This window comes from Saccopteryx bilineata, chromosome 11 (genome assembly GCF_036850765.1).
Source record: "Saccopteryx bilineata isolate mSacBil1 chromosome 11, mSacBil1_pri_phased_curated, whole genome shotgun sequence".
NCBI lineage: Eukaryota > Metazoa > Chordata > Mammalia > Chiroptera > Emballonuridae > Saccopteryx > Saccopteryx bilineata.
In genome coordinates, this window is record NC_089500.1 from 5,607,043 (window position 1) to 5,621,197 (window position 14,155).

Below are 14,155 nucleotides of genomic sequence, written 5' to 3' on the forward strand. Positions count from 1 at the left end.
TTAGCCCATGTAATGTCAGCCAGCCGCCACCGCTCTGCCTTCAGAGTACCAAGTTCTCAAAATACGCTGACCGGCTGATCTCAACCACAATACGCCACCCTGAATCGTCGCGGCTGGCAGGAGCAAGACAGCATCGCCCTTCCCTGCGTCTGGGATCTCCCGCCCTTGGTCCTGACACAGATGAGGGGCGTGTCACAAATCCCTGCGCAGTGAAGACTCTGGAAAGAAATGGCGGATACGGCACAATACAGAGGCTTGAGGTCGCTGACCCACCGGAGAGAGACGGGTTTCCATTCATCAGAGTGAACTGCGTTTTAAAATAGCTGCCCTGTGTGACAGCTGAGTTGGATAGCTCAGCTGTGGCACAGAGGGACACAAGACACCTATCTGCCCGCCTAGAACTCAATGCCCTGAGTGACCACGGACAGAAACGGCCATCACTCACACAGAGAGTCCATGTTGACAACACTCAGGACAAGCAGTTCAAGCAGCTGTCACATGCCAATCATGTCACAAACCTTGCCAAAGTGTGAGCACGGCCATGTCCCTTCCGTGCAGCAAGGCCACATGGCTGGTGGATCTGTCCCAATGGCTTCCCCCAGTGAATACAGGACAGACGTGCACATAAATAAATAAGCCTCGGGTCTGATGTCCCATTTTTACCCAAAACCAATGACTGATTCTTTCCTTTGGTCACTGGGGAAGTCTTGGGGCCATCCGGCTGGGCACAGGCCTGCCCTGTTTCCTGCATTGCCGGGCTGTTGTGCCATCAAGAGTTGACCTCAGGTGCTGCTCAGTGGACCTGTCTGTTTTCTCTCTGTCCTTGTACTTTGGATGTGACTTCCTGGCAGCCCCTGTTTTTCTTTGCTTGTGTCTACTTTGTGCTGAAGCGCTCCTACACAGAGGCAAGCTTTGATGGTTCGTTTTCCTCCCCGCTGCAAACAGCAGAACCTAGATACGGACGCAGGTTTTCTACTTTCTGGTTACGTGCTCATTCTACTGTATTAGAAAGTGCAGGGTCCATGATAGCGATTTGATAAGAAACATAATCCACAAATATTTATTGAGGACCAGGCTGCCGGCTCAAGGAGCTTTCCCTCTAGGGGTAAAAGCAGCCACCAAGCAGGTACCCACAGCAGCAGGTGTTACCCACGTATTGGGAAAAGGACCGAATGCTGTAGGAGCACCCAGCATGCGTTCCTAACGGACCGGAGAGAGAGGAGGAGTGAACCCAGAGTGGGGATGTTGGCGAGACCAGTTCCAGTTCTGGGTTCACATTATGGATCAAGAGAGGGGAGAGAGAACCCAACGTGCTCAGGACACCCTGACGGTGTGGAGGCACCAGACAGAAATGGACTTGGGAGCCTGGGCTGGTGAAGGTGGGAATCATGGAAAGGAGTTCAGAGAGGGTTGAAAATGGACTCTGAGGTTTATTCAGCACGAGGGGACAGGTGTATAAAAACGATGAGGACATAGCTCTCTAGTTCCACAGAGCTCATCACCTCCTGGAAGACGCAGAAGTATAAACAAGTCCTTACAGGACAATCAGTTTAGTTCTCAATATATCACACACAAAGGGCCCGAGGACCCAGAGGAGGCAGCCAGTGGCACTGTCCGAGGAGAAGAAAGAAAGGCTTTGTGTAGGTGACAATTGAGCAAGATGACCCAGGGGTGGGTGGTAACCAGTCCTGGTGGAGGGGGTGGACCTTTGGTGGAAGCAGGAAAGGCACCTCCAATTCATTACCCGGTATTAAATTAACGCAACGTTTGCCACCCGTCTCTAAATTCCAAGCCTCAGGAAGTGGTGCTGGAGATTAAGGAATGTTCCGTGGGAATTTACAGCTCTCTGTGCAAGGACTTGGAATGTTTGTTGACAGAGAACATCCTAGCCAGTGCATTCTGGACACAAGAAGAGCTTTTGAGAAGTATTTGCAGGATCAGGAGGCTCTGCTTATTTCTAGAAACCAACATCACAAAATTAGGAGCAAGCAGGAACCCGCGTGGGCACACTGTGTCCATTCTGGTTCCCCTAACACATTGACTTGGAAATGAAGTGTCCAGGTCATGAAATTACTATCTTCTTTTCCCTTAGCTGCAGCAAACTTTGCAAAGGATTCAACTGGAAAGGTACTACACTTTATGTGTTCTTCTGATGATCGTCCAACAAGTGCATCACCGGAGCACAGAAAATCGTGGGATTCGGGACCCTCAAATTCTTCCAGAACACGGACACGTAATGCTGAGAGAGTGTCCTTGTCTACCAACAGGGCAACACCTTCTTTGCTCTGGAGACAAGTAGGATCAAGGTGAATTCAGGAACCAGATCAGCATGATTTTCAGCCCTGTGTGGTGGTAGTTGTAGAAATGTTGAAATAGGAATAATATAAATGGGTCAACTACAAAGGATGAGCAGTAATGTATCAGGTAAATTCAGAAAAGATACAAGAATAGCAATATTAATAAAAGGTCATATAAAATGTAGTAGAATGCGTCAAAGGGTTATTTGGTAATGATAGAAAAAGCTATGACAAAAAAAGATCACCATGAATCTTCAGCTGCTAAATCACAGCAGGAAATACACATGATAAAACCTCATACACACGTAAAGACAGTGTTCTCATATCTGTAAAGCTCCTATGATGGTGAAGGTAGTTTTCAAACTTCAGTATTAATTTTCATAAGTTTTCCAAGAAGCTAAAATAAACTGGCTCTTATCCTCCTGTCGTTCCCCACGACGGCAATATTTTAAAGCTGCTATTTCAAACCGAGTTTGCTGTTGGTCACCTTCTTCTGTCCAATAACCTGAGACTCTTCTCCATTCTGGACATCTGCATCCACAAAAAAAGACGTTATCTTTTATGAAACGCTGTAATGCACCAGCACCAGTCAGATGATTAAATGGCTTGGGCAAATAATAAGAATAAAATTCTGACCCTGTCAATACCAGAGTAAAAGGTCTCCAGACAGCGGAAGACCCAACAGGGAAGACCATGCACCGCTGCACCTAAACACAAACCTGCGTGAGGCTAAGTAACAAAACTATATCAAAACAGCACGAGTAATTCTCTCAGGAGGGAGACTACCACTCAGCTGCACGGCGCAGTATGACATAGGAGATACCTTTCACTCAGGATGCACGTGAATATGTAATGAGGTTTGTTCCAAGAATTGGCTCAAGTTGTTCTCTTGTGTTATGGTTGACTAAAAACTGTTCCATTTTTAATATCAAGTTGGCTCATATCAAACTGCAAACTCATAAAAATTCCACAAGCAGCCACGGTAGTTTTAAAAAGGAGTGTGTGGTATGGAATATTTGCTTGCTTTACCAAATACACTAAAACTTTATTTATTTTATTTATTTTTGGATCCTTTGCCTCCGACCCCTGGAGGGTATCATTGTAAAATTGCTATCTTCACAATAAATATTAGCCTCCTTTTTATTTTATCTGATCTCAGCAGGAAAAGAGAAAACAATGGAAAACCAGTTTCTTATTTTTATTAATTTGATACAAGGACACCAAATAAGTAGAAATTATATAATATTTATACATGTTTAAAAGAAAAGAAAAATTGGCCCTAGCTGATTGGCTCTATGGTAGAGCATCAGCCTGGAGTGTGGATGTTCTGGATTTGATTCCCAGTCAGGATACACAGGAGAGATGACCATCTGCTTCTCCAACCCTCCCCCTCTCACTTCTCTCTCTCTTCTTTCTCCTCCTGCAGCCATGGCTCAAATGGTTCAGGCAAGTTGGCCCCCAAGGACTGAGGATGGCTCCATGGCCTCACCTCAAGCATCACAAAGATAGCTTGGTTACTGAGCAACGGAGCAACGCCTCAGATGGGCAGAGCATTGCCCCCTAGTGGGCTTGCTGGGTGGATCTTGGTGGGGGTTCATGCGGGAGTCTGTCTCTCTACCTCCTCACCTTTCACATAAAAATAAATAAATAAGAACAATGACCCTCACGGCTGAAGCATGAACAATTGTTTTTACTTTGTATAATGCCATTCCATCATCTTATTAGTTAGTTTTAAGCATAAGTGCACATGTACATTCTTCTTTTTTTATATGTAAAATCATAAGACAGTCTCAAATGTCCAAGATACAGTTTTGGCTAAGAGTGACTTCCTCCTGCACCAGATATTCTAGTCACTCGGCATTTCACCGTACCGCCCAGTATCCCGCGGTCTTCCCAGAAACGGGAGCACTGGTGCTCAGAGCCTGCTGCCAGCCAGCTCTCCTTGCATGCCCCCGCCGCCCCTTGCTCTGCACCTGGGGCCTTGCCTGTCCCAGCTGTCCCCTGCTCATCACAGTGGGAGGAGTCCCTCCTCTCAGACCCTCTCAGCCCTCGGACACACACTGGGGGCCGACTATGTCCCACCTGCTACCCTGGCCCAGAGGATATGTTGTGATCACACAGATGAAACTTAGAGCCCACAGGTAGCAAGGACAGTCAGATAGGAACAGTGATGTGTAAGCTGTGTAGCGGGCTTGCCCAAAGGGCTCTGGAGACAGTAAACCCGGGCTGGGGGCGGGAACGCCAGAAGGCTTGCAGTTTTAAGCAAGGGGCCAGGTGGGCCTCTGAGAAGGTGAGACCTGAGCATGAGTTGCAGGGGACAGGGAGCTGGTCACACAAATACTCTCGAAGGACAGAGAAGGGCCTTGGGCTATGGAAGGACCAAGGGGAGCGGGACCTCACAGGCCCTGGAAGAACTTGACTTCTAATTTGTCTTAAATGGGCATCAGTGGTCATACAGTTCTGAGCAGAGGACTGGCCTTGACTTCAGTTTTAGACCTGATTTCTTGTTCCTCATTTACTTCTATTTCCAACCCAGATTGTCGTTTACCCAGGGAAGGAAATCAGTGCATCGTCTCTCCAAGGTCCACTCCCACCACTTCCGTTCACTCTGTGCCTTGACCTCCCTGCCTCTCCACTGCTCCATGCCTTTCCCCAAACCAGCCACTGTCCCAGGTCTGGCTCACCTCCCTCCACCTTCTCCAGGAAGCCTTCCCGATTGGTACAGCCCAGTGAGGGGACCCATCTCTGCCTAACTGAAGCATTACTTTGTGTAATCACTGCCTCTGATTTACCTCATTAGGACATGATGTGCGGTTCATCTGAGGAAACTCCTAGCTCCTGTAAGACGGGGGCCATGTTGGACTCCTCTATGTCTGACCTCTCCGTGGCCAGTGGGAGCCCAGAGGGGTCTGGAGTTCATGCAGACTTTCCCTTAGCATTTTCCTCAAGTCTTTTTTCTAATTTCACCAGTTAATCATCATAAGACGATTTCCAATGGTGTGTTGGCAAATCACGGCTATCCGTGAGGCAGCTAAGAGGAAGGGAAGACAGGCTCTGTCGCATTTTCAACACCCCCCCTGCCATTAGGTCTGTGTACATAGCACCCAGGTGAGCTGACACGTCCTAGCGCCTGCAACAGAATAATGTGGAAAAGCAGACATGCCCTGCGTCGGATATGCTTGCTGGGCCCTCTCGGTTCCTGTTCTTCCCGAACGGTCACAGTCACCTCAAGCATTTGGTGTCCTTTACAGCTCGTGACAATTTCTGAATCCAGATAATGTTGCTAATAGTTTTCATTCCCAATTCTCTAACATTTTTAAAAGAATTTTAAAGACGTCTGTTGACCCAACAGCTCCTTGGCAGTTCCGACGGTAATAATAAATCCCCAATCAGGGGCTGCCCAGGATTTATAAATGACTAACGGCTCAGTTGGGATAGAAGAGGAACACCCAATTTAAAGGCTGTTAGTGTCAGAATGGGAAAAACACAATACACATCACTATTTTCCTAGGGGTTACTACTAGGGGACCAGGTTTCTGTCCTATAGTAAGGGATTCAGAGGGAGTTTGTGTTACACTAAAGGCTGCCACTGTGTACTGGATGCTGTAAGGCTTCTTTCTGGTCTAGTCTTTCAAAGCTGATGTTCGCAGTCGATTAAACACCGGTGGCTATAAACTTCATGAGAACAGAAGTCATATTTTCTTGTCCAGTGCAGCCACTTTGGAAAACAGTCTACTAGTTACACAAAAAGTGAAACATAGGGTTGCCTTATGATGCAACAACTCTGCTTATAGGCACATAACTAAGAAAACTAAAAACATGTGTCCACACAAAAATTTATATGTGAATGTTCATAGCAAAATTATCCACTAATAGTTAAAAAGTGGGAGTAACTCAAATATCCATTAGTCAAGGAATTGATAAACAAAGTGTTGTATATCCATGCAATGGAATATTACTCAGCCATGAAAAGGAACGACAGACTGATACATGCTATAAGATGGATGAAACTTGAAACCATGATGCTAAGTGAAAGAAGCATCACAGAAGGAAAAGAAGGAAACAGACCTGGTTAGCTGTGACAAGAACGCTGGTCCCTGATGCCTCCTTCTCTTCTTTGACTACCTGTCTCTCAGTGCAAACGCTGAAAATGCAAGAGTACCTCTTCTGCCCCAATGCATGAAAGGTGGAGGGACTATTGGGAAAGGCTTTTGCTCCTGAATACAAGTGGAAGAAAGGCATGTTCTTCCCTCACCACCTTGACAGACCTCTGTTTCTACACTGGCACAAGGCTACGTGAGACCTGCTTTCTGCAGACGGGGCCATCGTTTGGTAACCAGGAAGCATCAAAACTGAAGACCAGGCCCTGGCTGGTTGGCTCAGCAGTAGAGCATTGGCCCAGCATGTGGAAGTCCCGGGTTTGATTCCCAGTCAGGGCACACAGGAGAAGCACCCATCTGCTTCTCCACCCCTCCCCCTCTCCTTCCTCTCTGTCTCTCTCTTCCCCTCCCGCAGCCGAGGCTCCATTGGAGCAAAGTTGGCCCGGGTGCTCAGGATGGCTCCATGGCCTCCACCTCAGGCGGTAGAATGGCTCTGGTTGCAATGGAGCAACGCCCTAGATGGACAGAGCATCGCCCCCTGGTGGGCATGCCAGGTGGATCCCAGTCAGGCACATGCGGGAGTCTGTCTCTCTGCCTCCCTGCTTCTCACTTCAGAAAAATACAAAACAAACAAACAAACAAAACTGAAGACCAAATTAAAACAGGCTCCGTGACATTGTGTCCAACCAATCTGGAAACACCCACCTCTAAACATCATACACAGTTGACACCAAGGGTCCTTGCTTACTTAACAGGGAGATCATTGCTCCCAGCTCTAGATTTCTGCAGCTGACTCAAGAACACGTGCTGACCCAAGTTAAGCACTGGGACCTACAAGATTACAGGGGTTCCCCAAACATGAGACAAAAGTAACTCCAGAACAATGCAACAGCTTGTGAGCAACCCATCTGAAACGGCTCATCAGTTCATGGAAACATTTACCTGCAGAGTAAGAATCTGCTGGAACAATTCCAGGTGTCCTCAGCTGCTGGGTCCATTTTGAATAAATGCCAGGCGTCTCTGGAAGGAATTTCAACACAGCCTATTCAATGGCTGAGCTCTTTCTCACCTTACAGGCATGGCTGGGAAGACCACAGGGTTCATGAGAATCGTTTCTTGTGTACTTGTAGAGAAGACATCTCTGAAGAGACTAGTCATTTCATTTTGTTTTAATAATATTTCATCTCTGCAATATCCTGGTGGAGAGCAGGAGGGATCAAGGGTAATTGCTACCATTTTAAAGGGGGAAAGATACAAAGAATGTAAAATTAAGTTATTACCTTTAAACCATAGTCAAAACGTTGCCCCATGCAGAGACGGCCAGTAAACCAGCAGAGGTTAGATTCCAGATACCTTAAATCCAGTCCAGCCTCTGTCCCTCGGGCACTCTCCTGCTGACGCATGGATGACCCAAATGAATCACTCAGCCCTTTGCACCTCCCAGAAACTCTGCTGGACGCAGAGAGAACACAGAGCGAAAAGGCAAACCAAACCAGCTCATTCAAACCATTGCAGTGACGGCGCCCGAGTCATGTTTTGACACCCAAACATTTGGAATAAAAAATAAAAAAACTAGCCCTGGCCGGTTGGCTCAGTGGTAGAGCGTCAGCCTGGCGTGCAGAAGTCCCGGGTTCAATTCCCGGCCAGGGCACACAGGAGAAGCACCCATCTGCTTCTCCACCCCTCCCCCTCTCCTTCCTCTCTGTCTCTCTCTTTCCCTCCCGCAGCCGAGGCTCCATTGGAGCAAAGATGGCCCGGGTGCTGGGGATGGCTCCTTGGCCTCTGCCCCAGGCGCTAGAGTGGCTCTGGTCACAACAGAGTGACGCCCCGGAGGGGCAGAGCATCACCCCCTGGTGGGCAGAGCGTAGCCCCTGGTGGGCGTGCCGGGTAGATCCCGGTCGGGCGCATGCGGGAGTCTGTCTGACTGTCTCTCTCCATTTCCAGCTTCAAAAAAATACAAAAAAAAGGGAAAAAAATCAAAAAACAAAAAACAGATAAATAGAAACAGAAAAGGAGGAAACTCTAAGGCCAGCACCAACACAAAAGAATAAATACACAAGAATACTTAACAGTCAGAGACATGCTCAAAGAATGTCTACAAAGTAAGCAAGAATGAGGTGACAGGGGCAGCAGAGAGGGAAGAAGTACTTCAGAAATGTTAAGTAGCAGGTTCACCTGAGGTAGAGTCAGCATTTTATTTTCAGTTGTTAGTATGTCACATGACAACCCTTTCAAAATAATGTGAGGTGGCTTGCAATCAAGTCTACACAAACCATAGAGCCTTTAGAGCAGAAATAAAACCCCTTGCCCGGCCCTGTGACACACTCACCCTGTGACTGACCCTCTCATTGCCACGAGCTTGAGGATCACATTTACTGTAGAAGCAAGGACAGCACCGGCCTCCAAGGGCTCTTACCTCATTTAAGGTGAGTTTTCCTGAGGAAGCTTAGAGTACACCAAGCAGGATAAATGCAAACAAAGAAAAAAATAAAAGTCCACACCTAGGCGTATCATTTTCAAACTACAGAGAATCACAGATAGAAAACCCTAAAAGCAGACAGGGAGAGGGGGAGGGAGAACAGCTTACTTATAGAGGGATAACAATCACTCTGCCTTCCCCTCAGTACCCATGAAAGAAGAAGAGAGTGAAAAGGGAACTCTAGCCCTGGCCGGTTTGCTCAGTGGTGGGGCATCAGCCTTGCATGCGGAAGTCCCAGGTTCAGTTCCCAGTCAGGGCACACAGGAGAAGCACCCATCTGCTTCTCCACTTCTCCCCCTCTCACTTCTTCCTTTCTCTCTCTCTCTCTTTCTCTCTCTCTCTCTTCCCCTCCTGCAGCCATGGCTCAATTGAAGCAAGTTGGCCCCAGGTGGTGAAGATGGCTCCATGGGCTCACCTCAGGCATGAAGATAGCTCAGTTACCAAGCAAAGGAGCAAGGCCCCAGATGGGCAGAGCATCGCCCCGTAGGGGGCTTACCGGGTAGATCCTGGTCAGGGCGCCTGTGGGAGTCTGTCTCTCTGCCTCCCCACCTCTCACTAAATAAAAAAATAAAAAAAGACTCATGACATTTAAGGATTCAAAATAAGGGAGAAAAGACAGACTTCTAACCTTCCTTATGTCTCTTGTGAACAATTTTGGCAATGTGCCCGCTAATGAAAATTATTATTAACTTTAGCAAAATTTTAAAGAAAATAATCAAGTCCTAGATACTGGATATTATGGCAGAGTTATAACCCTGCTTTCCAGGGTTTTATCCCCTCTGTGTAGAGACCAGAGCAGTAGCGTGGTGAGGGGGGCAAAGGGGTCTGTCATGCCCCGGACACCACTCACAGAGTGGTGAGTGGGGCAAAGGGGTCTGTCATGCCCCGGACACCACTCACAGAGTGGTGAGGGGGGCAAAGGGGTCTGTCATGCCCCGGGCACCACTCACAGAGTGGTGAGGGGGGCAAAGGGGTCTGTCATGCCCCGGACACCACTCACAGAGTGGTGAGGGGGGCAAAGGGGTCTGTCATGCCCCGGGCACCACTCACAGAGTGGTGAGGGGGGCAAAGGGGTCTGTCATGCCCCGGACACCACTCACAGAGTGGTGAGGGGGGCAAAGGGGTCTGTCATGCCCCGGGCACCACTCACAGAGTGGTGAGGGGGGCAAAGGGGTCTGTCATGCCCCGGACACCACTCACAGAGTGGTGAGGGGGGCAAAGGGGTCTGTCATGCCCCGGACACCACTCACAGAGTGGTGAGGGGGGCAAAGGGGTCTGTCATGCCCCGGACACCACTCACAGAGTGGTGAGGGGGGCAAAGGGGTCTGTCATGCCCCGGACACCACTCACAGAGTGGCGCCAAATGGTCTCCAAGACAAACAAGAAAAGCACAGTAGAAGGAGAGGGAGGGGGGCGCCAATAGAGTCGTGCCCGGGCGCCAGTTATGTTCGCTACGCCACTGGACTTGAGAGTTACACAGTCAATGATTAACTGCTAACGAGAGAGCTACACACCTAGAACCCTGGTCAGCAAACTGCAGCTCGCAAGCCACATGCGGCTCTTTGGCCCTTTGAGTGCGGCTGTTCCACAAAATGCCACGTGCAGGTGCTACCTCAATAAGGAATGTACCTACCTATCTAGTTTAAGTTTAAAATATTTGGCTCTCATCTGACCAGGCGGTGGCGCAGTGGATAGCGCATCAAACTGGGATGCGGAGGACCCACGTTCGAGACCCCGAGGTCACCAGTTGGAGCACGGGCTCATCTGGTTTGAGCAAAAAACTCACCAGCTTGGATCCAAGGTCACTGGCTTGAGCAGGGGGTTACTCGGTCTGCTGTAGCCCCCCAGTCAAGGCACATATGAGAAAGCAATCAATGAACAACTAAGGTGTCACAATGAAAAACTGATGATTGATGCTTCTCATATCGCTCTGTTCCTGTCTATCTGTCCCTATCTATCCCTCTCTCTGACTCTCTGTCTCTGTAAAAAAAGAAAAAAGAAAAAATTGGCTCTCAAAAGAAATTTCAATCATTGTACTGTTGATATTTGGCTCTGTTGACTAAGGAGTTTGCCGATCATGGACCTAGAATAAGATTCAGCATTGTGAAAGACCTAGGCAATTATGGAGTTTGCTCCAGAACTCTATCCTATAATCTATTTAGATGAAAAATAAAAATCACTAAGCTGTAAAGTTTTAAGATATGCAGCTGAAAACTTCACACTAAAATGTAGATTCCCTTAATATCTGTTCCACCTCTGGGCCCAGCACATTCATTTCCACCACACATTCTGAAGAGAAATGAGCACGATGATATTAAAAGTGAAGTTTTACCCTAAGGCTAACATGGAAATGAAATCTGAAAAATAAAAAAATAGGAAGTACATGTGTGTCTTTTACTCTGAGCTTCACTCAAGAGTTTTTAGTGAGCTGAACGTTTACACTTGCATCTGAACTTCCTCTGAAAACAATAGAAATATACTCCCACCCTATTATGCCTTATTACTCAGCTCCCACAGAGACCCTTTCCACAGAAACAGTTCAACAGCAAGGTTAAAATCCGAGGTTCTATCAATCGACGAGGTTTAGCATTTAGTAGTTGATAGCTGTTACATATTTAATGTACTTAGATGAGCTCTTTCGTACCCCGGAGGTATAATTAGCAACTCAAATTATTAACTTACTTAAATGTAGAATTTACATCAACTCTTCTTTTCACACAGCCAACGTAGATGGCTTAAAAGCCACAAATGAGTAGAAATCATATAAATGTGTAGGCATTTTAAAATATAAAGCAGGACAGGAAAAAGAAATCAGCATCTTGTGCTAATTGCTCTAAAAACTCAAGCTCAGATTTCCTTTTCTAGTTGGTATTGGCTGAATTTCTGGATTCCACCAATTGTCTTCAAATTCTAAACAGTGAAAAACTACTTCCTCAGACGTCATAAAACACACACACACAGAGCCACTTTTTAAAGCTACCTAAACCAACCATCAGCCATCATTACTAGAGAAATGAGTTGTCCGTATTTGAGTGAGCCCTCAAAGACATAAATATACTTCTTACAAGAATTAGGGGATGTTTTATCACGTCATATTCATTTTGAAATCTTTCCTAATTTTTGTGAGCAGTATATATAAACTTCCCTATACCACACTTGAGCTGTTACTTGCCAACCAAAGGCCCCTCAGATCGCACGGTGTCTAGTAAGTGAATTACATTCATATTTTTCCCATAATCAAAGGCTATAGATCAAAGTTCGGTTTCCCAATATCATTGCTTCCTCTAGAGGCATTTCCAAATGAAAATGAGGCCATTGCCTGGGTAGATGAAGACTCCCCCTCCCCAAGCTTAGAAAGTGATCAAAGCCATGAAAAAAATTGTTCCACAAATTACTGAGGGGCATGCAGGCATACTTTAGAAACATTTTATTGAAAGCCCCAAAGTCACTGCTGAAAAAAAGTATTGATTTCTATGTTCGTCTTATGCTCTGTCCTATTTTGTTTTCCATTAAAATGGCTTCCCTTGGAAATGCATCAAGAAGAGGTTTGTAGCAAAGGAAAGAGAGGTTGTAGGTTTTTACCTTTAATAGAACATTTTTCTGCCACTTAAATTTCCTTTTGCCATTAAAAATATAAATTCCTTCACCTTTAATTTATTCACATGTGAAGACCAGATGAAATATTTTAGAACTGAATCCCGACACAAAAGAAATCAATGCTTGGTTTTGAACAGGGAATTTTGTTAGATCCTGTAACATAACATATAAGTGGGATACAGAATTATAAAAACACCGTTTCTGCAAAGAAAAAGAGGCTGGCTTAGTGTGGAAGATGCCTGGCACGGAGTGCAGGGCAGAGGGGGAGCCATTTACAGAATGTTTTCTGTCCAGAGTGGATCCAACTGAAAATACGAGGGGAGAAAGTTCTCTTGGTGATGGCTTGGGCTGGTCTAGCTGTTCAACAACCAAAATACCACGATAGAATCCTAGGTATGATGAGAAATATCCTCACAAGTAAACATGTAATTTTTTCAATGGGGAAAACATTTAAGTCCTGCCCATTAGGCATATTAAATTCTCAACTTTATTATAATAAAAGCTGTCTCTTTAAATAATTCAGTCTTTAGTCCATATATGGGTCAACTGTACATTCGGTATCTGAGACTGTTCTACGAAGCACATGTTCTGGGCGCAGCAGAGACTTTATACCACTGCAGGCACGTTTTTTAAGGGGAAAAGAATAGGAAATGAAGAGGATGTAGGAAATTTTGAGCTGAGGAAATCTGGTGTTGATTCTGCAATTCACATATCTGAAAATTATTAGCTATTGGAAGATTATTAGTCAGAGTGATTCTTAAGATACTTTTGAATTTTTAAAAGTGTTTCAGTTTAGGCTCTATGTATTAAAATTAAAACGGAGTCTAAACAGTAGTAAAATTCAGAAAACCTCCCTTCTATTCCTCACCCCAATGCTTCTTGAAAACTGACTTAAAATAAGAATTCCCAATACATGTTCGTTTTTCTTGGTTTCTATTATCCCTTGTCCAGAACAATTAAAGAAAAAGGTTTTTATTCTGACATGATTTTTACCTTTTTTCCTTGATCTCTATCAAAACGTGATGTGCACCAACTGATATAATCAACAGATTTACAAAGGTCATAGATGGTAGTTGCTAAATCCAAGGGAAAGAAAGGTTAAATATTTCTGATGCAGAAAGTTGAAAGCCTAGTAAAGGGTTAAGTAGAACCGGTGAGGCTAAAACACAGTTGAGAATTTAAAGGTGGGTGGCAGGGGATAAAAGGACTTGGCTACCGTCACCATAACGAAAACTTACAGAAGTCCAGAGGCTGACCTCATGTTCTCAGTAAATCATCTATTGTGGCAAAGGGCTTTAGTCTTCACAGAGGGCACAGTGCGTGTGCGTAGGTATGCGTGTGTTTGTACTCCAACCCCCGCCCTGCTCCAGGCTAGGCTTTCCGAAGCACAGGTACCTGCCGGGACCCCAGCCCGCCAGCAGCCCGCCCCCCACCCCCATTGCTCTATCAGATTGAAGGAACCCAAGAAGGGGCAAATGAGAATCCACCTGTTTATGGCATGGAGGGAGCCTGCCGAGTCCAGCCTTCCACACGCTCCAGATGCCGGACCATGCTCCTCGCCTAATTCTGTACAATGCAACATTGAAGTTAGGGTCAGCACTACTTACTATGACCACCTCTGGCATGTGAGCATGTCGGGTAACTTGGGTTTTATTAAAGTCACAATGGGTGATGCTTCCAAC